This window comes from Procambarus clarkii, chromosome 27, assembly GCF_040958095.1.
Source record: "Procambarus clarkii isolate CNS0578487 chromosome 27, FALCON_Pclarkii_2.0, whole genome shotgun sequence".
NCBI lineage: Eukaryota > Metazoa > Arthropoda > Malacostraca > Decapoda > Cambaridae > Procambarus > Procambarus clarkii.
The window spans coordinates 1,878,646-1,901,756 of NC_091176.1; the positions used below are offsets into that span (position 1 = coordinate 1,878,646).

At 51.2% G+C, this 23,111-nt stretch overlaps 1 protein-coding gene across 13 annotated transcripts in view; it reads right to left on the bottom strand.

The window, feature by feature from the left end:
- The window catches only part of jar (Myosin heavy chain 95F jaguar), a 371,085-nt gene that overhangs the window by 328,998 nt on the left and 18,976 nt on the right, over nucleotides 1-23,111 (bottom strand). Inside the window, exon 1 of one of the 13 annotated variants that reach the window (XM_069332232.1) lies at nucleotides 15,181-15,376. The exons of 11 other annotated variants lie outside the window; for them this stretch is intronic. The gene's annotated coding sequence lies outside the window, so the exon portion shown is untranslated. Of the gene's footprint in view, nucleotides 1-15,180; nucleotides 15,379-23,111 lie in introns of those variants that run through there. One more of the 13 variants, XM_069332240.1, reaches the window with a different exon arrangement.

Consider the following 23,111-nt stretch of genomic DNA (forward strand, 5'->3'; position numbering starts at 1 on the left):
CACAGGACCACAAGTCCAGCGTGCTGTCCGCTCGGCCGACCGGCTCCCAACCAGGGTGTTCAAAGCTGTAGTTCCCATTGAGTTTTCAGCCCCGCTCCTGTGCCAGGTAAGTCCATCACGGGGTCACCATAGCCCGTGCTACTTGGAACTTTTAGTTCCCAGTAGCTGAGTCTTAAACAACAACAACAACAACAGCCTAGTACCCTAAGTAAGGTGTAGTTCTCTCCCACCTACCAACTATCTTTCACCTGCTGCACTTTATTTTTAACTTCCCTAAATCCGAATTCTGTGAGGTATCTGGGCTTAAAGTTGTGGATGGAGGTGGCTCCCACAACTTCCTTCTTTGAGTGCATCCCGCGTGTTGACCACGCGTGCAAGGTACAAGTGTTTCTGTAGCTTTTTTAGACGCGTTCACGTTTCCAGCTTCCACCTGTGTCTACTTGCCGTACTTCCTCTCAGTTCTAAGGCAGTTCAACCTTGGCCACCTTGTTTATTCCTCTCAGTATCTTGCATGTAGTGATCATTTGGCTCCTCCTAGCCTCTTGAGTTGAGAGATTTAGTTCCATTAAGCTCATTAATCTCCTGGAGATTATTGTGTGCAGCACTTGATAAGGACAGTCCCTGCAGGCAGGCAACACGACGGTAACTGTTAACTAACAGAGCAGTAGGCCTCGGTGGGTTGCCAGTTAGAAGAGGGGCAAGGCAGGGGAGAGCATGTGTCATTCAGATGACACAAAAATCAGCATGAAAATTACCTCCGCTAAAGACATTGAAAACTTCAAGCAGATATTAATAAAGTTTTCGATTAGGCAACAAAAAATAACATGATGTTTAAATTCCAGGTACTCAGGTACGGTAAAAATGAGAACCTTAAACATAATACAGGGTACAAAACACAGTCAAATGTGCCCATAGTAGGAAAACAAAATGTAAAGGATTTGGGAATAATAATGTCTGACGATCTAACGTTTAGGGAGCATAACCAAGCAAATATTGCGTCAGCCAGAAAAATAATAGGATGGATTACGAGAACTTTCAAATCCAGAGATCCCATCACAATGGTTGTACTCTTCAAGTCACTTGTGTTGTCCCGTCTTGAGTACTGCTCAGTACTCACTTCCCCCTTCAGAGCAGGAGAGATTGCTGAAATAGAGGGAATACAGAGAACATATACGGCACGCATAGACGAGATAAGGCACCTAAATTATTGGGATCGTCTCAAAGCTCTCCAAATGTACTCACTAGAAAGGAGACGAGAGAGATACCAAATAATATACACCTGGAAAATACTGGAGGGCCAGGTCCCAAATCTACACAGTAAAATAACTGGAGTGAACGATATGGAAGAAAATGCAGAATAGAACCAGTGAAGAGCAAAGGTGCCATAGGCGCAATCAGAGAACACTGTATAAACATCAGATGTCCGCGGTTGTTCAACATCCTCCCAGCGAGCATAAGAAATATTGCCGGAACAACCGTGGACATCTTCAAGAGGAAACTAGACTGTTTCCTCCAAGGAGTGCCGGACCAACCGGGCTGTGGTGGGTATGTGGGCCTGCGGGCCGCTCCAAGCAACAGCCTGCTGGACCAAACTCTCACAAGTCGAGCCTGGCCTCGGGCCGGGCTTGGGGAGTAGAAGAACTCCCAGAACCCCATCAACCAGGTATCAACCAGAGGTGGAGAAAGACCTAGAGGGCGGGGAGGAGGGTGCAGAGGATGGAGAGAGGGGGGGGGGGGCGGGGAGGAGGATGGAGAGAGGAGGAAGGGAGAGGAGGAAGGGGGAGGAGGATGGGGGGAGGAGGATGGAGAGAGGAGGAAGGGGGAGGAGGATGGAGAGAGGAGGAAGGGGGAGGAGGATGGAGAGAGGAGGAAGGGGAGGAGGATGGAGAGTGAGTGAGGGAGTGAGGTAAGGGGCGGGAAGTGAGTCAGAGTGGAGCAGCAACAACAGCAACACACACACACACACACACACACACACACACACACACACACACACACACACACACACACACACACACACACACACACTGGCCACCGTCACCACTAGCGGAAGTTTGGTGGTCGTTCAGCCATAACTAACCTCCCACCCCCACACACACACTGCACGCTCCCTCTCCCTCTCCCTCTCTGGCTTGGTCTGGTCTGGCCATCCTTGTGGGGATACAGGTGTGGGGTCCATCCTGTAGGGGGGAGATACAGGTGTGGGGTCCATCCTGTAGGGTGGGGATACAAGTGTGGGGTCCATCCTGTAGGGTGGGGATACAGGTGTGGGGTCCATCCTGCAGCCTGGAGATACAGGTGTGGGATGTAGCCCATAAGGTGTGGGATAGAGGCGTGTTATAACAGGGGCACCAGTAGGCCCCAGGCCAGGCTAGGGGCAGCAGGACAACTGGGCAGTCACTACTCCCAGTAAACTTCAGGTCAGGCGCCCACGTAGTCCTCAGGTTCCGGGTTCGATCCCCGGTGGAGGCGGAGACAAATGGGAAAAATGTTTCTTTCACCCTCCTGTTCATCTAGCAGTAAATAGGTACCTGGGAGTTAGACAGCTGCTACGGGCTGCTTCCTGGGTGTGTAACAAAAGGAGGCCTGGTCGAGGACTGGGCCGCGGGGACGCTAAGTCCCGAAATCATTTCAAGATGGTACCATTACTAGAATTCTGTTGTCGACGCTAAAGAGGTGATAATGTTACAATCTTCTTGTGACATGCAGGAGCCAGGGGGGGGGGTCCTATGGTGATCTCAATACCTGTTTGTTTACATAATGTAACCACCCTTTCGCTATTCCTTAAGGTGACAGGCCCTCGATGTTATGACAATTGTAATTGGGGTAATTATGGCGGCTAGTTATATAGATGTGTTGTAAGTGATGAGTGCTTGTATCATTTTCAACAATTTAGGAGTTTTCAGTGATTAATAAATAGTTAAAGTTGTTAACTGGAATTGCCCTCCCGCCTTGACTAGAGTTAGGCCGTCTTGCTAGATGGCAGTACTTATATCTCCAGTTTGGGAAGTAGTTCCCAGGGGGGGGGGGGGGGTGCCTGGCCCTAACACTAGTTGGTACTGCCAGTTAAGGTCAGTCTCCTGTTCACAACAAGCTCCCACTTGTAACACATGACCAAGTCGACCAGACCACACACTAGAAGTTGAAGGGACGACGACGTTTCGGTCCGTCCTGGACTATTCTGGACCATTCACAATCGACTTGAGAATGGTCCAGGACGGACCGAAACGTCGTCGTCCCTTCAACTTCTAGTGTGTGGTCTGGTCAACATACTTCAGCCACGTTATTGTGACTCATCGCCTGCACATGACCAAGCCACACATTAGAAAATGAAGAAATGACAACGGGTTCGGTCCGTCCTGGACCAATATTATGTTGTGTAATGCCGTAATAATGGACACATTACTGTTTCTTACACACAGAAAACACAATAGCCTGATGCATCAAATGAACAAATCCACAAGGGCTCTTGTTACCAAGCTCTTTTCCACGTCGTGGCACACGACATGGAAAAAGATTTTGTTCCATGTCGATTAAGGCGTGCCTGAGAATCTCTCGGACGTAGGTTCGAACCCTGATCACGACCATTGTGGATTTGTCCATGATGGTTTGTTAATATTGTGGTGTGTGGTTTGGTCATTACATGTTGAGCCAGGTTATTGTGACTCACCGTGTACTTATAGAGGGGACCTATTCCCGGGTGTGGCAGAGTGGTCTTGCACAAGGTCATGCACTCAACACTCTGTGGAGCTTCAAGCTCTTCTTCCCTAACAAAGAAGGTTGTGTGTGTTTCTCCTCCACATGCCGGCACGGAGGAGCACGGGAGAGTGAGACATGCTCAACATGCATCCCAGACCAATCACGGAGAATCCCCAATATCGACCGGGGGAGTTGGCCCGCCAGCGGCCACGTCACCGGTAACCCAGCTCAACACTTCAGCCCGCCAAAAACACACCGAAACTACGACGTTGGTACAACGTTCGAACAAGTTTTAACACCTACTAACCAGTTATAACAACCAATGTAGCAAGTTGTAACAACGTTCTAATACGTCATAAACACGTTAAGCCAAGATGTAACAGCTTTATTACAAGTTGTAACAAGCGGAAAATAGAGACATTTTCTTTTTGTGTTTCCAGGGAGGTCAGCCACGGGTCGGGGGGACTGAGACTGACAGACGCTCACACAAGTGTGCAGTATACACACATCCACCACACAACCCAACCCCCACACACATGGTTGTGGAGGTTGTCTGTAACAGTCATTCCTCTTGTATTACTGATGGGTGTCAAGTTCCACTGTGTCTCATGGTAACATTACCACCAATACAATACGGGCTCACTATAGCCCGTGCTACTTGGAACTTGTTCCGAGTAGCTGAATCTATAACAACAACAACCACCAATACAAATGAGGGGAAGTTCCCTGTCTTACACACAGACAAACGACTCAACTGCATCACCCACATACAACACAGCCATAAAAAAGTATCAAAACTGTTGGTATACACTCTAAAATCAGGTATTATGTTCCTCACTCTGCTCTCCTCTCATTATACTACGCGCTAATATATCGCTATCTGACATACGGCATCTGTGCATGGGGGTTCAACCACTGTAAATTACCTCAAGCCCATCATCACAACACAAAGCCCTTCTCTGTAAGTCCCTTACTTAAGACATATCCAATTTATGTTGTAGTTTTACGGGCTATTCATGCCCGTGCCACCTCTTGGGTGGCTTAATCTTCATCTATGTTGTAGTTATGTGTTGATATAAAACCTTGCTACAATGTACTCTTTCATCTTACCTAACATGTTAGATTAAGGACCTGCCCGAAACCCTATGCTTACGGGCTATTCATGCCCGTGCCATCTCTTGGGTGGCTTAATCTTCATCAATCAATCAACCCAATGTGTCTTAGTGGCTTTGCAAGAGGGAAGGGAGCTATCAGGAGACAGCGCCAAGCCACTGCGACTACATAGCACATGGAAGGGGTCAGGATAAGGATTTGGGATGGGACGAGGTGGAGGAATGGTGCCCAACCACTCGGACAGTCGGGGATTGAACGCCGACCTGCATGAAGCGAGACCGTTGCTCTACCTTTAAGCCCAAGTGGTTGAGTTTTTCCAAGAATACAAAAATACTAATATTATGTAATCTCACCAACCTACATAATATTACATAATATTAGTATTTTTGTATTCTTGGAAAAACTCAACCACTTGGGCTTAAAGGTAGAGCAACGGTCTCGCTTCATGCAGGTCGGCGTTCAATCCCCGACTGTCCGAGTGGTACCTTTTTGTAACTAAAATTATTATTATTATTATGAAATGAAAAGTGACGTTTCTGTCCGTCCTATGCCCTTATCAAGCCGTAATATGAGGCTAGAGAGAAGGGTTTGCCTCCAGACATCATTATCATCCAACCCGTCCTCGACTCCATCCATTCCATCAGCGGTCGACCCCACAGACGCATTCATAAATTTTAACATGCTATTCATTCAAAACATGAATTGTCTCAAATATAAACAAATATTAACATTTATTAGCATATTGTGCATATATAGGCATAGGTTAGGTTAGGTTAGGTGTTTAGGTTCTGTTGGCGATTATTTGTAGCACGTGGGTGAAGCATTTACAGCGTTGTGGTTCGAACAAAAGTCGTCAGTGAAGCACTTGTTCCGGAAGTGTTCGGACGTCAGCAGTTGTGAGTCGTGTGTAACAGCCCGTCCTCCAAACAAAGATCCAAAAGTGATTCCATCCACCCGCCAAACCCGCTGTTTATGAATGAAAAGCGGTTTACACACGACTCAACTGCTGACGTTCGAACATATCCGGAACAAGTGCTTCACTGACGAATTTTGTTCGAACCACTACGCTATAAATGCTTCACCCACGTACTACAAATACAAATAATCGCCAACAGAACCTAAACACCTAACCTATGCCTATATATGCACAATATGCTAATATATTATAATATTAATTTATACTTGAGAAAATTCCCGTTTTGAATGAACAGCATGTTAAAATTTATGAATGCGTCTGTGGGGTCGACCGCTGGATGTAATGGACTTGAGTCGAGGACGGGTTGTGTGTGTAAACCGTTTTTCATTCATAAACAGCGGGTTTGGCGGGTGGATGGAATCACTTTTGGGTCTTTGGAGGACGGGGTGTATCATCAGGTATTTCACAATTTGTTTCCGTTATACACCGTTAATTTTGTATGTGATGATCATATCTCCCCGAGCTCTTCTGTCTTTCAGCGACGTGAGGTGTAGTTCAAGCAGATCTAATTGTGTATTGTATCCTGCGTCCAATTTCAGTTCAGAACTGTTCATTGCCAAGAAGTAGAATGTATGGTGAAGATCTTGTTGCCAGACGAAGCTGTGCTCCGCGTTATCATCTGTTTAGTGGACGGTACAGTGGTCTACGTCCTTGGCTCATAATCCATGAACCCGGGAAGAATAAAAACGGTTGTATACGTTTCCTTTCACCCGATGGTGCTGTTCAGCTAGCAGTAAATTATGTACCCGAGTGTTAGGTAACTGTTGTGGGATGCATCCTGGTGAAGGTCAGCAGGTGGCCTAGGAGGGGGAAGGCTGACGTCCATAAGACTAAGTGCAGGCTTCCTGTCCCAACAGGGAATTAACATGAGGATGAAAATCGTGAAGGATGACATCTCCCGTCACGCAGGGTGCAGTCGCACCTCCACAGATCTCCAGTATCAGCTCTTGATACTGGTAATGGCTCAAAAGGGCCACCACTTACGGGCTATTCATGCCCGTGCCACCTTTTGGGTGGCTTAATCTTTATCAATCAATCAATGGTGAAGGATGCGAGGGACAGTGTTGCGGGACGGTGAGCGGCTTACACCGTTTACTGTGAGTCAGTGTGTCCAGTTTGTCAGTACATGTGTTACCGGCTAGGGAGCCGGTCGGCCGAGCGGACAGCACACTGGACTTGTGATCCTGTGGTCCCGGGTTCGATCCCAGGCGCCGGCGAGAAACAATGGGCAGTTTCTTTCACCCTATGCCTCTGTTACCTAGCAGTAAAATAGGTACCTGGGTGTTAGTCAGCTGTCACGGGCTGCTTCCTGGGGGTGGAGGCCTGGTCGAGGACCGGGCCGCGCGGACACTAAAAGGCCCGAAATCATATCAAGATAACCTCAAGATCTCAAGATAACCTCCCTCGCCTAACTCTCCTGTTTCTCTCACCTCACTTTCAGCCATCTCTCTCTTCATCGTCACATTTATCAAATAAAGTTGCAGTGTCAGTGTGTATATTTCTGTATCATTGTTTTCTTCTTCGGCTTCCTTAATAGTGCTCGACTAGGGCTGCAGCCCGTCCTCCTCACACATCCTAAGGTCATTCAACTGTTGTACTCAAGTGCCCCAACCTAACCAACCAGAGGACCCATCAACAGAAAACAGCACATCACGTCAATTTCGCAAGCCACTACCATTCCGTGTACATCAGTTTGTTGGCCTTAGGTAAAGCCAACGTCAAAATGTGGTGTGCTATTAGAACGGGTTGGCCGTGTATGGGGCCATCTTCCTGGCCTGAAGCCTAACCCCATACTGACTTGTGTAGTGTATTACATTAGTATGTTATGTAGGGAGCCGGTCGGCCGAGCGGACAGCACGCTGGACTTGTGATCCTGTGGTCCTGGGTTCGATCCCAGTTGCCGGCGAGAAACAATGGGCAGAGTTTCTTTCACCCTATGCCCCTGTTACCTAGCAGTAAATAGGTACCTGGTGCTTCCTGGGGGCCTGGTCGAGGACCGGGCCGCGGGGACACTAAAAAGCCCCGAAATCATCTCAAGATAACCTCAAGATATGTCCATAATATGGACACATGTGGTTACTATTCACCATCTCCCAAACTTTAATTATGTTAACGTGGCCGGGTTATAATATGTCTTTAATTTATGGCTTTGCTAACTCCTGTGGGGAGGGGTCCGTCCTGCCATAATTTTTTTTTTTTTGAGATATATACAAGAGTTGTTACATTCTTGTAGAGCCACTAGTACGCGTAGCGTTTCGGGCAGGTCCCTGGAATACGATCCCCGCCGCGAAGAATCGTTTTTTCATCCAAGTACACATTTTACTGTTGAGTTAAACAGAGGCTACAGTTAAGGAATTGCGCCCAGTAAATCCTCCCCGGCCAGGATACGAACCCATGACATAGCGCTCGCGGAACGCCAGGCTACAGTACTGGCTCCAGTACTACTCCAGTACCTCATTATCTACACCACCAGTCCCTTATACACTCAGGCTCAGCGCTCGTCATACTGATAGTATACATTTCTTAATAAATAGCAAGTTTCAGGGATCATGCCACAGAGCTCACTTCACTGGCTTGTAGTTTTATGTTTTAACACTCAGTGTGGATGTTAGGTGACCTCCAAACTGGCAAATGGCACGGGCATGAATAGCCCGTAATGTGAACACTTATCCTTCCATAGATCATATACGAGAGGGGGGAGGGCAGGGAGCTGCCCTTCTTCATCCCTGATTTTTATTCAGGGATATTTCTGGGCGGGCCCTAAGCCTCTAGCTGGCCAAGTGTTACTTATTTCCGTGTTAAGTGATGGAGGAGTGTTTATGACCGGTCTTGGCCTCAGTATGGTTAGGTCCAGTATATTTAACAGCTGCTGTGTTGTTGAACGTCAAGTGGAAGATGTCTCTCTTGAGAGTAACGTTAATGATCACACTAGAGATGTGTGATACCTGGTTGATGGGGTTCTGGGAGTTCTTCTACTCCCCAAGCCCGGCCCGAGGCCAGGCTTGACTTGTGAGAGTTTGGTCCACCAGGCTGTTGCTTGGAGCGGCCCCCAGGCCCACATACCCACCACAGCCCGGTTGGTCCGGCACTTCTTGAAGAAAACAATATAGTTTTCTCTTGAAGATGTCCACGGTTGTTCCGGCAATATTTCTTATGCTCGCTGGGAGGATGTTGAACAACCGCGGTCAGGTAACGAGCGGTACACTCCCCCCCCCCCTCACTGGCGATAAATACCCCAGATATAATTAACAATGGTGTCTATTGTTGAGAGATAAGATGACGAGTTTGTTATGGGGTTATCGGGCGAGGTACACACCACACAAACCAGAACCCCGCCTGCCCTACAACCACAACACTCTTATATCCTGCCCGCACGGGGGAAGTAATGCCATCTATTGCATCTAATGCATGCACAGGACTGTAAAGCTGCCGCCCAGTTGGGTGGGTGTGGAGCACAGGACTGTAAAGCTGCCGCCCAGTTGGGTGGGTGTGGAGCAAGACTAGTAATTGTGTGACTCACCATAGATGTAAAGTGCCTTATATGGTGACTGTTGTGAGCCTCTTGCTGAATCACTTGTGTTATAAAAAAGATTATCGATATATATAGCTCTATAGGAGATAGCTCTGGTGTATGTAAAACAGGACCCCCCCTTAACAAAGTGTACCACCCCCGCACCACTTCCCGGACTGGTATACGGTACTATGCACCCCCCCCCCACCCCAGAGGTCCACCCCCACTAACTGTACAACCCCCGCCCCTCCGCCCCCCCCCCCCCACCTGGACAGGTGACCCCCGCCACCTGACGCTGTAAGTATTCGTCAGCAGGCGGCCAGACTCACAGTGAGGCCTCACTCACCTACACAATAACCACCTCACTCACTCACACACACACACACACACGTACGTTAAGGCCTCAGTATTACATGTGGGCCAGAGTTTATTGGGCAGCGTCCCTGGTAGTGTGGACCACTGCCACTCAACACCGTCAGTTAGTTTAGTTCATTTATTATGCACCCCATACCCATCTTGTGGGGGGTAGTGGAAAGGGTTACAGAGGCACATAATGGGCTCAGGGACTGAACCCCACAATTCATTTAGCTAAGCAAGTTACAATCTTGATGAGCTAGTTACAAAATCCGTCAATACACACCACCTGTATCAACTATGATCAACACAACACTAACCATTCTCCTGGTTGATGGGGTTCTGGGAGTTCTTCTACTCCATGTTCTACTCACAAGTCAAGCCCGAGGCCAGGCTTGACTTGTGAGAGTTTGGTCCACCAGGCTGTTGCTTGGAGTGTCCGCAGGCCCACATACCCACCACAGCCCGGTTAGTCCGGCACTCCTTGGAGAAAATTATCTAGTTTCCTCTTGAAGATGTCCACGGTTGTTCCGGCAATATTTCTTATGCTCGCTGGTAGGACGTTGAACAACCGCGGACCTCTGATGTTTATACAGTGTTCTCTGATTGTGCCTATGGCACCTCTGCTCTTCACTGGTTCTATTCTACATTGTCTTCCATATCGTTCACTCCAGTACGTTGTTATTTTACTGTGTAGATTTGGTACTTGGCCCTCCAGTATCTTCAAGGTGTATATTATTTGGTATCTCTCTTGTCTCCTTTCTAGTGAGTACATTTGGAGAGCTTTGAGACGATCCCAATAATTTAGGTGCTTTATCGCGTCTATGCGTGCCGTATAGACGTTAAAGTTTGCAAGATGTAGTAAGTTGCACAAGAGTAAGAGAGACATGTGTGAGAAGGGCCGGAACACGGGCTCACTACCACCAGCCTGGTACTGTCAACACACCTCAGGCAGCCACTAACCACCACTATCCTCTTCACGTCCCAGGCCTGTCCATCGCTCCTCCTTCATGGCCACATGCTGTGTGTGTGTGCAATTACCTAAGTGTAGTTACAGGATGAGAGCCACGCTCGCGGTGTCCCGTCTTCCCAGCACTCTTCGTCGTATAACGCTTTGAAACAACTAGCGGGTTTGCCCTCCACCACCAGTCTCGCCTACTTGTTGCAGCCGTCTACCACTTGCAACGGTTCCCGCGCTTGCCAAGATTACTGTTGTTGTGGACAACGCGGCATGGTGTGGCAGCTGGTAAACTGAGCAATGAAGGTAAAGTGGCGGCCGTCATTGACACATGATGTACAGGTTGGGTACATCATGGTCACATGATGCTTCATGAACCCGCCCCTCCTCCCCCAGCCCGCCCCTCCGCCCCCAGCCCGCCCCTCCGCCCCCAGCCCGCCCCTCCTCCCCCAGCCCGCCCGACCTCCCCCAGCCCGCAGTCTCTTGCCAAACCTTCGGGAGAGGCATAACTGGCCGGCCCCTCACAGTGTTCAAGAGAGAACTGGATAAGCACCTCCAAAGGATACCTGATCAACCAGGCTGTGACTCATACGTCAGGCTGCGAGCAGCCGCGTCCAACAGCCTGGTTGATCAGTCCGGCAACCAGGAGGCCAGGTCGACGACCGGGCCGCGGGGACGCTAAGCCCCGGAAGCACCTCAAGGTAATCTCAAGGAGGCTCCACAGTCTAATACACATCACAATAGCCTGATCTATCAAATGGGCAAATCCACAAGGGTTTTCTTGATTCCAACGTAGGTTCGAATCCTCGTCACGGCCCTTGTGGATTTGTTCTCTACAGTCTAACTTTATCCACACCACCACAATGGCGTAGTTCACATAGTTCAAGACTGGTTTACAACCTGTGCATCACTTGACTCACAGTCGAGGGGCTAAGAGCTGCAGTTCCACTATCACAAGCACAGCTAGGTGAGCACAGTAACACACACCACAGGTGGTGGACAGGACAAATGGAATGCATTAGGCAGTGATGTGGTGGAGGCTGACTCCATACACAGTTTCAAGTGTAGATATGATAGAGCCCAGTAGGCTCAGGAACCTGTACACCTGTTGATTGACAGCTGAGAGGCGGGACCAAAGAGCCAGAGCTCAACCCCCGCAAGCACAACTAGGTGAGCACACACTGTGCCCATTTTCCTGACCTTTCGTACACCACTAATTAACCCAACGTACACGCCTAGTGTGTGTCTACACCACCTTACTCGCCTTGCACAAACTCTCCACGTAAAATACTCACCAATAATGGCTGGGATCTTTGACAAGCCGAGGACTGCCTGTCCCGGACGAGGCTATTTGGGATAATATGGCACTAACGACCACGTTGTCATGACCCCAGAGAAATTGGGCAGTTTATTGCACTGCTTCACAAGCCTCCGACACCTATGTGGACCCCCCCGACGGGGGGAGGGTGTGGCCTGCACCGACAGGGGGGAGGGTGTGGCCTGCACCGACAGGGGGGGAGGGTGTGGCCAGCACCGACAGGGGGGGAGGGTGTGGCCAGCACCGACAGGGGGGAGGGTGTGACCTGCACCGACAGGGGGAGGGTGTGGCCTGCACCGACAGGGGGGGAGGGTGTGGCCAGCACCGACAGGGGGGAGGGTGTGACCTGCACCGACAGGGGGGGAGGGTGTGGCCTGCACCGACAGGGGGGAGGGTGTGGCCTGCACCGACAGGGAGGAGGGTGTGGCCTGCACCGACAGGGGGGAGGGTGTGGCCTGCACCGACAGGGGGGAGGGTGTGGCCTGCACCGACAGGGGGGAGGGTGTGACCTGCACCGACAGGGGGGAGGGTGTGACCTGCACCGACAGGGGGGAGGGTGTGGCCTGCACCGACAGGGGGGAGGGTGTGGCCTGCACCGACAGGGGGGAGGGTGTGGCCTGCACCGACAGGGGGGAGGGTGTGGCCTGCACCGACAGGGGGGAGGGTGTGGCCTGCACCAACAGGGGGGAGGGTGTGGCCTGCACCGACAGGGGGGAGGGTGTGACCTGCACCGACAGGGGGGAGGGTGTGGCCTGCACCGACAGGGGGGAGGGTGTGGCCTGCACCGACAGGGGGGAGGGTGTGGCCTGCACCGACAGGGGGGAGGGTGTGGCCTGCACCGACAGGGGGGAGGGTGTGGCCTGCACCGACAGTGGGCAGGGTGTGGCCTGCACCGACAGTGGGCAGGGTGTGGCCTGCACCGACAGGGGGGAGGGGTGTGACCTGCACCGACAGGGGGGAGGGTGTGACCTGCACCGACAGGGGGGAGGGTGTGGCCTGCACCGACAGGGAGGAGGGTGTGGCCTGCACCGACAGGGAGGAGGGTGTGGCCTGCACCAACAGTGGGCAGGGTGTGGCCTGCACCGACAGGGGCAGGGTGTGGCCTGCACCGACGGGGGGCAGAGTGTGGCCTGCACCGACGGGGGGCAGAGTGTGGCCTGCACCGACAGGGGGAGGGTGTGGCCTGTACCGACAGGGGGGGCAGCCTGCACCGACAGGGGGCAGGGTGTGGCCAGCACCGACAGGGGGCAGGGTGTGGCCTGCACCGACAGGGGGGAGGGTGTGGCCTGCACCGACAGGGGGGAGGGTGTGGCCTGCACCGACAGGGGGGAGGGTGCGGCCTGCACCGACAGGGGGAAGGGTGTGGCCTGCACCGACAGGGTCTGGGTGTGGCCTGCACCGATAGGGGGGAGGGTGCGGCCTGCACCGACAGGGGGGCTGGGTGTGGCCTGCACCGACAGGGGGTAGGGTGCGGCCTGCACCGACAGGGGGAAGGGTGTGGCCTGCACCGACAGGGGGAAGGGTGTGGCCTACACCGACAGGGGGGAGGGTGTGGCCTGCACCGACATGGGGGAGGGTGTGGCCTGCACCGACATGGGGGAGGGTGTGGCCTACACCGACAGGGGGGAGGGTGTGGCCTACACCGACAGGGGGGAGGGTGTGGCCTACACCGACAGGGGGGAGGGTGTGGCCTACACCGACAGGGGGGAGGGTGTGGCCTACACCGACAGGGGGGAGGGTGTGGCCTACACCGACAGGGGGGAGGGTGTGGCCTGCACCGACAGGGGGGAGGGTGTGGCCTGCACCGACAGGGGGGAGGGTGTGGCCTGCACCGACAGGGGGGAGGGTGTGGCCTGCACCGACAGGGGGGAGGGTGTGGCCTGCACCGACAGGGGGGAGGGTGTGGCCTGCACCGACAGGGGGGAGGGTGTGGCCTGCACCGACAGGGGGAGGGTGTGGCCTGCACCGACAGGGGGGAGGGTGTGGCCTGCACCGACAGGGGGGAGGGTGTGGCCTGCACCGACGGGGGGCAGGGTGTGGCCTGCACCGACGGGGGGCAGGGTGTGGCCTGCACCGACAGGGGGGAGGGTGTGGCCTGCACCGACAGGGAGGAGGGTGTGGCCTGCACCGACAGGGGGGAGGGTGTGGCCTGCACCGACAGGGGGGAGGGTGTGACCTGCACCGACAGGGGGGAGGGTGTGGCCTGCACCGACAGGGGGGAGGGTGTGGCCTGCACCGACAGGGGGCAGGGTGTGGCCTGCACAGACAGGGGGGAGGGTGTGGCCTGCACCGACAGGGGGCAGGGTGTGGCATGCACCGACAGGGAGGAGGGTGTGGCCTGCACCGACAGGGAGGAGGGTGTGGCCTGCACCGACAGGGGGCAGGGTGTGGCCTGCACCGACAGGGGGCAGAGTGTGGCCTGCACCGACAGGGGGGAGGGTGTGGCCTACACCGACAGGGGGGGAGGGTGTGGCCTACACCGACAGGGGGGGAGGGTGTGGCCTGCACCGACAGGGGGGGAGGGTGTGGCCTGCACCGACAGGGGGGGAGGGTGTGGCCTGCACCGACAGGGGGGAGGGTGTGGCCTGCACCAACAGTGGGCAGGGTGTGGCCTGCACCGACAGGGGGGAGGGTGTGACCTGCACCGACGGGGGTCAGGAGGGAGGGAGGAAATTATCCGGGGAAAGCGCCAAGGTATTGCGAGCATGTAATGTCTTAGCGGTTTCCCCTGATAATTCCGTCCGTGTCTGCTGGCCGTGTGGGTGAGAGTGCCCCCTGGCCCTCAGGGGAGACAGCAAAGGGGGGGGGGAGGAAACACGGGAGCGAGGCAGACATGTGGAGCAGGGGGTGGGTGGAGCAGGGGGTGGGTGGAGCAGGGGGTGGGTGGAGCAGGCAGGAAAGGTCAACTCACCGGAGCTCACTAGTCAGGGTCTTGTCGTCCTGGTCAACCAACAACGCAACCTTAACATATTAGCTATTATAAACCATATTATTTCCAAAAGTGTTTTCCAGGGTTGTGTGGCGACAGTGGACAACAGCGTGCATGTTTCCAGGTATTTCAAGACATGTCAAACTTTCGTGTAGGTTGGATTTATAACTTGCACAAAACATGTCACACATTATTATTCCAGTACAAATGTAATATCTCCTCCACAAACGACCAGTTTCGCAACTGTGCAAAATAAGAATGCAGTTCAACCCCAGCCGTGTGTACATTAGCTGGGGGGAGAACTGGAACACGGTGTACTTACCGTTAGAAGCCGGTGAAGGGACTAAGGGGCGTCGTGCTGCTGCTGCAACAGCACCACCAGCAGGAGGGTGAAGCCCTCTCTCTCTCTCCTGTACTGACAGACACAAGAGCACCACCACCACTGTGCCAGGACACCGGCAGCAACACCAGTACACACTCCCACGGCCGCACACCCACCCACCAGGCGTGACACTGACGCGACGGCGGCGGCAGAGGCAGCAGCAGCAGCAGCAGCAGCAGCAGCAGCAGCAGCAGCAGCAGCAGGGGAAACACACTCCCTCCCGCACCCTCCACCACACACCATGTGGCCGACCCGCCGCTGCTTCACCCCTCCACCCACCCACCCACCCTCACGCTACAAGCACACCATCCACCTACATCATGGAACAAGTAATACAAATGAGAAAAGGATTCGTAACCCCTGAAGAGGAGAAGAACACTTGGAGCGGACGAAGGAACAGGAGCCAGAGTGCTAATGATAGATAACACAACCTCTGGCATACATCACACAAGACCGGCATACACTATGAAGCAAATATTGTTGTCAGGGTTGGGAAAGGTGTATGTGTGAGGTATGACACCAGACGGATGGTTATGCTTAAGCCAGGAGCTGGTCTACAACCTTACCATCACAACTGTTTGTGTACACGCAAACATGCTAAGAGATCCACACCAACAGTAAGAGGAAAATATCAGCTAATACTACAATGTCCAGGCGAGAAAGAGCAGGCGAGTGGAAAAATACAACAGATAGAAGACCGAATAAAATGGAAACAAATTCAATAGGCCGAGGCCAAGGGATGAAAACAGAATCATCAAAGAAAAAGGTGGGAGGAAAGTATGAACAATTGGTCCATGTTCACATTATGAGGAAGATGTCAGTGCATGACCAAGTGAACATGTTCAACACGAGGGAAGTGAAGGACATCACGAGACCGACGAGTCCTTCTGATATCACACCATCATTGTTTCATCACTAGCTCACGGGGAACAAAAACAAATGCTATTGTTAAGGCTCCGAACATTTGCTAGCCACCCGTCTCACCTCCCATAAACCTTATCCGATAACATCTACTAATTAAAACTAAATGAAGGTGAGCAAGTAGAGGTGTAGGGAGGCCTGGTGGACGCTACCGGGCGTCGCCCACTCATCCACCTGGTACATCCACGCACGAACACATTCTCTCACACACACAGCAACTACCTCACAGGAGGATGAGTCTACCCAAGTAGCAATGCCCATTCAACAACTTCCTACACTTGTGGGGAAAGAGTGAAAATGTATATAGGAAAGTGAGGTTCAAGGTAATGGACTCAAACATCGATGGGATTACCAAAAAGGCAAGTGAACTGGCAGAAAGGGTAAAAGGAGAGAACCCAGATGTAATAGGACTCACAGAAACAAAACTGTCAGGAGCCATAACAGATGCTTTGTTTCCAAAGGACTACCATATAGTGAGGAAAGAGAGGGAAGGGAGAGGAGGTGGAGGAGTGGCCCTACTGACAAGGAAGGACTGGAGTTTTGACGAGATGGAAATTCTGGGCTGTGACGGATTCAGAGATTACATAACAGGAACTATAACAATGGGTGGACCTAAGATAATAGTTGCGGTCATTTACAACCCTCCCCTAGACGACAGAAGACCCAGACAGGAGTTTGATAGGAACAACATGGCAACCATTAATATAATAGAGAGAGCAGCTTCAGTTGCCTGCAGGAGTGGCTCCAGACTCTTAATCATGTGTGATTTCAACCATGGAAAGATAGATTGGGAGAATGGGGACCCACATGGAGATGAAGATACATGGAGAGCTAAACTCTTGGAAGTGGCAACAAGGAACTTTCTGAGCCAACATGTCAGGGAACCCACAAGAATGAGAGGCAATGACGAACCAGCTAGACTCGACCTGATATTCACATTGAATGAATCAGAAATAAGGGAAGTCAAATCTGAAGCCCCAATAGGAATGAGTGACCACAGTGTATTGATATTTGAGTATTTGGTGGAGGTAGGGATAACATATCCAAGGATGGGATCGGAAGAGAAAAGACTAAATTACCGAAGAGGAAAATATGATGAGATGAGGAACTTCCTCAGGGGAATACCATGGGAAACCGAACTCAGAGAGAAGACTGTGGAGGATATGATGGATTATGTCATCCAGAAGTGCAAGAAAGCTGCACATAAGTTTATCCCAGTTCAAAAAGAGAAAAACAACAGAAGAATCCATGGTTCAACCAGGAATGTAAGGTAGCGAAGCAATTGAGTAAAAGAACATGGAGAAACTACAGGAATAACAGAACACCAGAGAGCAGGGAGAGATACCAGAGGGCCAGGAATGAGTACCTCAGAGTGAGGAGGGAAGCAGAGAGACGGTATGAAAATGAAATTGCGAGTAAAGCCAAGACCCAACCAAAGCTGCTCCATTGCCACATCAGGAGGAAAACAGCAGTGAAGGAACAAGTGATGAAACTGAGAAAAGGGGAGAACAGTTACACAGAGAATGACAAGGTGGTGTGTGAAGAACTCAACAGGAAATTCCAGGTCTTCACAGAAGAACAAGAAGCCCCTGAACTAAATGAGGCAAACCAAGCAACCTTGGAGGAATTTGACCTCACTAATGATGGTCAAAAGGAATCTGTTGGAGCTGTATGTGACAAAGGCTGTTGGGCCTGACAGAATCTCACCATGGATACTAAAAGATGGTGCAGAGACGCTAAGTGTGCCACTCTCTATGGTGTGTAACAGGTCACTGGAAACAGGAAACCTACCAGAAAGCTGGAAGACAGCTAATGTAGTCCCAATATACAAAAAGGGTGACAGGCAAGAGGCACTGAACGACAGGCCAGTGTCCCTAACTTGTAAACCATGCAAGGTGACGGAGAAGATGGATGAAGAAGAAGATGAGAAAAAAGGCTCGTAGAGCATCTGGAGGAAAATAGTTCTGTGACACCACCAACATGGGTTCAGAGATGGTAAATCGTGCCTCACAGGTTTAATAGAATTCTATGATCAAGCAACAAAAATTAGGCAGGAAAGAGAAGGGTGGGCAGACTGCATTTTCTTGGACTGTCAGAAAGCCTTTGACACAGTACCCCATAAAAGGCTGTTAAAAAAATTGGAGCAATAGGCAGGAGTAAAAGGGAAGGTGCTCCAGTGGATAAGGGAGTATCTATGTAACAGGAAACAGCGAGTAACTGTGAGGGGAGAGACATCAGAGTGACGAAATGTCACCAGCGGAGTCCCACAGGGCTCTGTACTTGGACCCATTCTGTTTCTAATATATGTAAATGATGTTCCAGAGCGTTTATGCTCATTCCTCTTAATGTTTGCTGATGATGCAAAAATTATGAGAAGAATCAAAACAGATGAAGATAGACAGAGACTACAGGATGACCTGGACAAACTGGAAGAATGGTCTAGAAAATGGCTGCTAAAGTTCAACTCAGGAAAGTGTAAAGTAATGAAATTAGGCGATGGGAGCACAAGGCTGAACACAAGGTACAATCTGGGAGGTGAAATCCTGCAAAAGTCAGATAGAGAGAAAGATCTGGGGGTCGATATCACAACGAACCTGTCCCCAGAGGCCCAGATCAAAAGGATATCATCAGAGGCATATTCTAGGTTGGCTAGCATAAGAACTGCCTTTAGAAACTTATGTAAGGAATCGTTCAGGACCCTGTATACCACTTACGTCAGACCAATCCTGGAATATGCAGCTCCTGCCTGGAGTCAATATCTAGTTAAACACAAGACAAAGTTAGAGAAGATTCAGCGGTATGCCACCAGACTGGTCCCGGAACTGAGAGGCATGAGCTACGAGGAATGGGTGAAGGAGCTGAGCCTCACATCCCTGGAAAACAGAAGAGAAAGGAGACACATGATAACCACCTACAAAATTCTCAGGGGAATTGACAGGGTGGACAAAGACAAACTTTTCAGCACGAGTAGAACACGAACAAGAGGACACAGGTGGAAACTTAGTACCCAAATGAGCCACAGAAACATTAGAAAGATTTTTTTCAGTGTCAGAGTAGTTAGTAAATGGAATACACTAGGAAGTGATGTGGTGGAGGCTGACTCCATACACAGTTTCCAGTGTAGATACGATAGAGCCCAGTAGGCTCAGGAATCTGTACACCTGTTGATTGACAGTTGAGAGGCGGGACCAGAGAGCCAGAGCTCAACCCCCGCAAGCACAATTAGGTGAGTACACACACACAACCACTGCCACCACGACCGCTGCCATCACTATCACCACCACGACCACTGCCATCACTATCACCACCACGACCACTGCCATCACTATCACCACCACGACCACTGCCATCACTATCACCACCACTACTGCCATCACTATCACCACCACTACTGCCATCACTATCACCACCACCACTACTGCCATCACTATCACCACCACGAGCACTGCCATCACTATCATCACTACCACTACTGCCATCACTATCACCACCACGACCACTGCCATCACTATCACCACCACTACTGCCATCACTATCACCACCACCACTACTGCCATCACTATCACCACCACTACTGCCATCACTATCACCATCACTACTGCCATCACTATCACCACCACGACCACTGTAATCACTATCACCACCACCACTACTGCCATCACTATCACCACCACGACCACTGCCATCACTATCACCACCACCACTACTGCTATCACTATCACCACCACTGCCATCACTATCACCACCACGACCACTGTCATCACTATCACCACGACCACTACTGCCATCACTATCACCACCACTGCCATCACTATCACCACCACTGCCATCACTATCACCACCACAACCACTGTCATCACTATCACCACGATCACTACTGCCATCACTATCACCACCACCACTACTGCCATCACTATCACCACCACCACTACTGCCATCACTATCACCACCACCACTACTACTGCCATCACTATCACCACCACGACCACTGCCATCACTATCACCACCACGACCACTGCCATCACTATCACCACGACCACTACTGCCATCACTATCACCACCACCACTACTGACATCACTATCACCACCACCACTACTGCCATCACTATCACCTCGACCACTGCCATCACTATCACACCACGACCACTGCCATCACTATCACCACCACTACTGCCATCACTATCACCACCACCACTAATGCCATCACTATCATCACCACTACTGCCATCACTATCACCACGACCACTGCCATCACTATCACCACCACCACTACTGCCATCACTATCACCACCACGGCCACTGCCATCACTATCATCACCACCAACCACCACTACTGTCATCACTATCACCACCACAACCACTGTCATCACTATCACTACCACCGCTACTGCCATCACTATCACCACCACGGCCACTGCCATCACTATCATCACCAACCACTACTGCCATCACTATCACCACCACCACTACTGCCATCACTATCACCACCACCACCACTACTGCCATCACTATCATCACCACTACTGCCATCACTGTCACCACCACGACCACTGTCATCACTATCACCACCACTACTGCCATCACTGTCACCACCACGACCACTGCCATCACTATCACCACCCCTGCCATCACTATCACCACCACCACTACTGCCATCACTATCACCACCACTGCCATCACTATCACCACCACCACTACTGCCATCACTATCACCACCACTACTACTGCCATCACTATCACCACCACTACTACTGCCATCACTATCACCACCACTACTACTGCCATCACTATCACCACCACTACTACTGCCATCACTATCACCACCACCACTACTGCCATCACTATCACCACCACCACTACTGCCATCACTATCACCACCACCACTACTGCCATCACTATCACCACCACCACCACTGCCATCACTATCACTACTGCCATCACTATCACTACTGCCATCACTATCACCACCACTGCCATCACTATCACCACCACCACTACTGCCAACACTATCACCACCACTACTACTGCCATCACTATCACCACCACTACTGCCATCACTATCACCACCACTACTGCCATCACTATCACCACCACGGCCACTGCCATCACTATCACCGCCACCACTACTGCCATCACTATCACCACCACGACCACTGCCATCACTATCACCACCACTACTGCCATCACTATCACCACCACGACCACTGCCATCACTATCACCACCACGACCACTGCCATCACTATCACCACCACGACCACTGCCATCACTATCACCACCACGACCACTGCCATCACTATCACCACCACCACTACTGCCATCACTATCACCACCACGACCACTGCCATCACTATCACCACGACCACTGCCATCACTATCACCACGACCATCACTATCACCACCACGACCACTGCCATCACTATCACCACGACCATCACTATCACCACGACCACTGCCATCACTATCACCACGACCACTGTCAACACAATCACCACCACGACCACTGCCATCACTATCACCACCACGACCACAGCCATCACTATCACCACCACGACCACTGCCATCACTATCACCACGACCACTGTCAACACAATCACCACCACGACCACTGCCATCACTATCACCACCACGACCACAGCCATCACTATCACCACTACGACCACTGTCATTACTATCACCACCACGACCATCACTATCACCACCACGACCACAGCCATCACTATCACCACCACGGACATAGACAAGAACACAACCTATAGCACTGTATCATCCTTTGCAGATGACACTAGGATCTTCATGAGAGTAGGCAACATAGAGGACACGGCAAACCTCCAGTCAGATGTAGATCAGGTCCTTGTATGGGCTACAGAAAATAATATGGTGTTTAACGAAGATAAGTTCCAGCTCATGCGCTATGGAAAAAATGAAAATATAAAAACGGAAACCACGTACAAAACTCAGGCAAATCATAACATAGAACGAAAAGGCAATGTAAAGGATCTGGGTGTACTCATGTCGGAAGACCTTACCTTTAAAGAACACAATAAAGTAGCCGTCACAACTGCAAGAAAAATGACAGGTTGGATAACAAGAACTTTTCACACTAGAGATGCTATACCGATGATGATACTTTTCAAAACGCTTGTGCTCTCTAGAGTGGAGTACTGCTGCACAATGACAGCCCCTTTCAAAGCTAAAGAAATTGCTGACTTGGAGAGCGTGCAGAGATCCTTTACTGCTAGAATCCACTCAGTAAAACATCTAAATTCCTGGGACCGACTAAAGAGCCTAAATCTGTGCTCCCTTGAGCGCAGGCGGGAGAGATACATAATAATTTACACGTGGAAAATAATTGAGGGGCTGGTCCCAAACCTGCACACAGAAATAACACCACATGAGACCAGAAGACATGGCAGGATGTGCAGAATACCCCCGTTGAAAAGCAGAGGTGCAACAGGTACTCTGAGAGAGAACTCTATCAACATCAGAGGCCCGAGACAGTTCAACACGCTTCCACTACACATAAGGGACATAACTGGCCGACCCCTCACAGTGTTCAAGAGAGAACTATCAACATCAGAGGCCCGAGACTGTTCAACACGCTTCCACTACACATAAGGGACATAACTGGCCGACCCCTCACAGTGTTCAAGAGAGAACTATCAACATCAGAGGCCCGAGACTGTTCAACACGCTTCCACTACACATAAGGGACATAACTGGCCGACCCCTCTCAGTGTTCAAGAGAGAACTATCAACATCAGAGGCCCGAGACAGTTCAACACGCTTCCACTACACATAAGGGACATAACTGGCCGACCCCTCACAGTGTTCAAGAGAGAACTATCAACATCAGAGGCCCGAGACTGTTCAACACGCTTCCACTACACATAAGAGACATAACTGGCAGACGCATGTTCAAGAGAGCAACCAGGAGGCCTGGTCGACGACC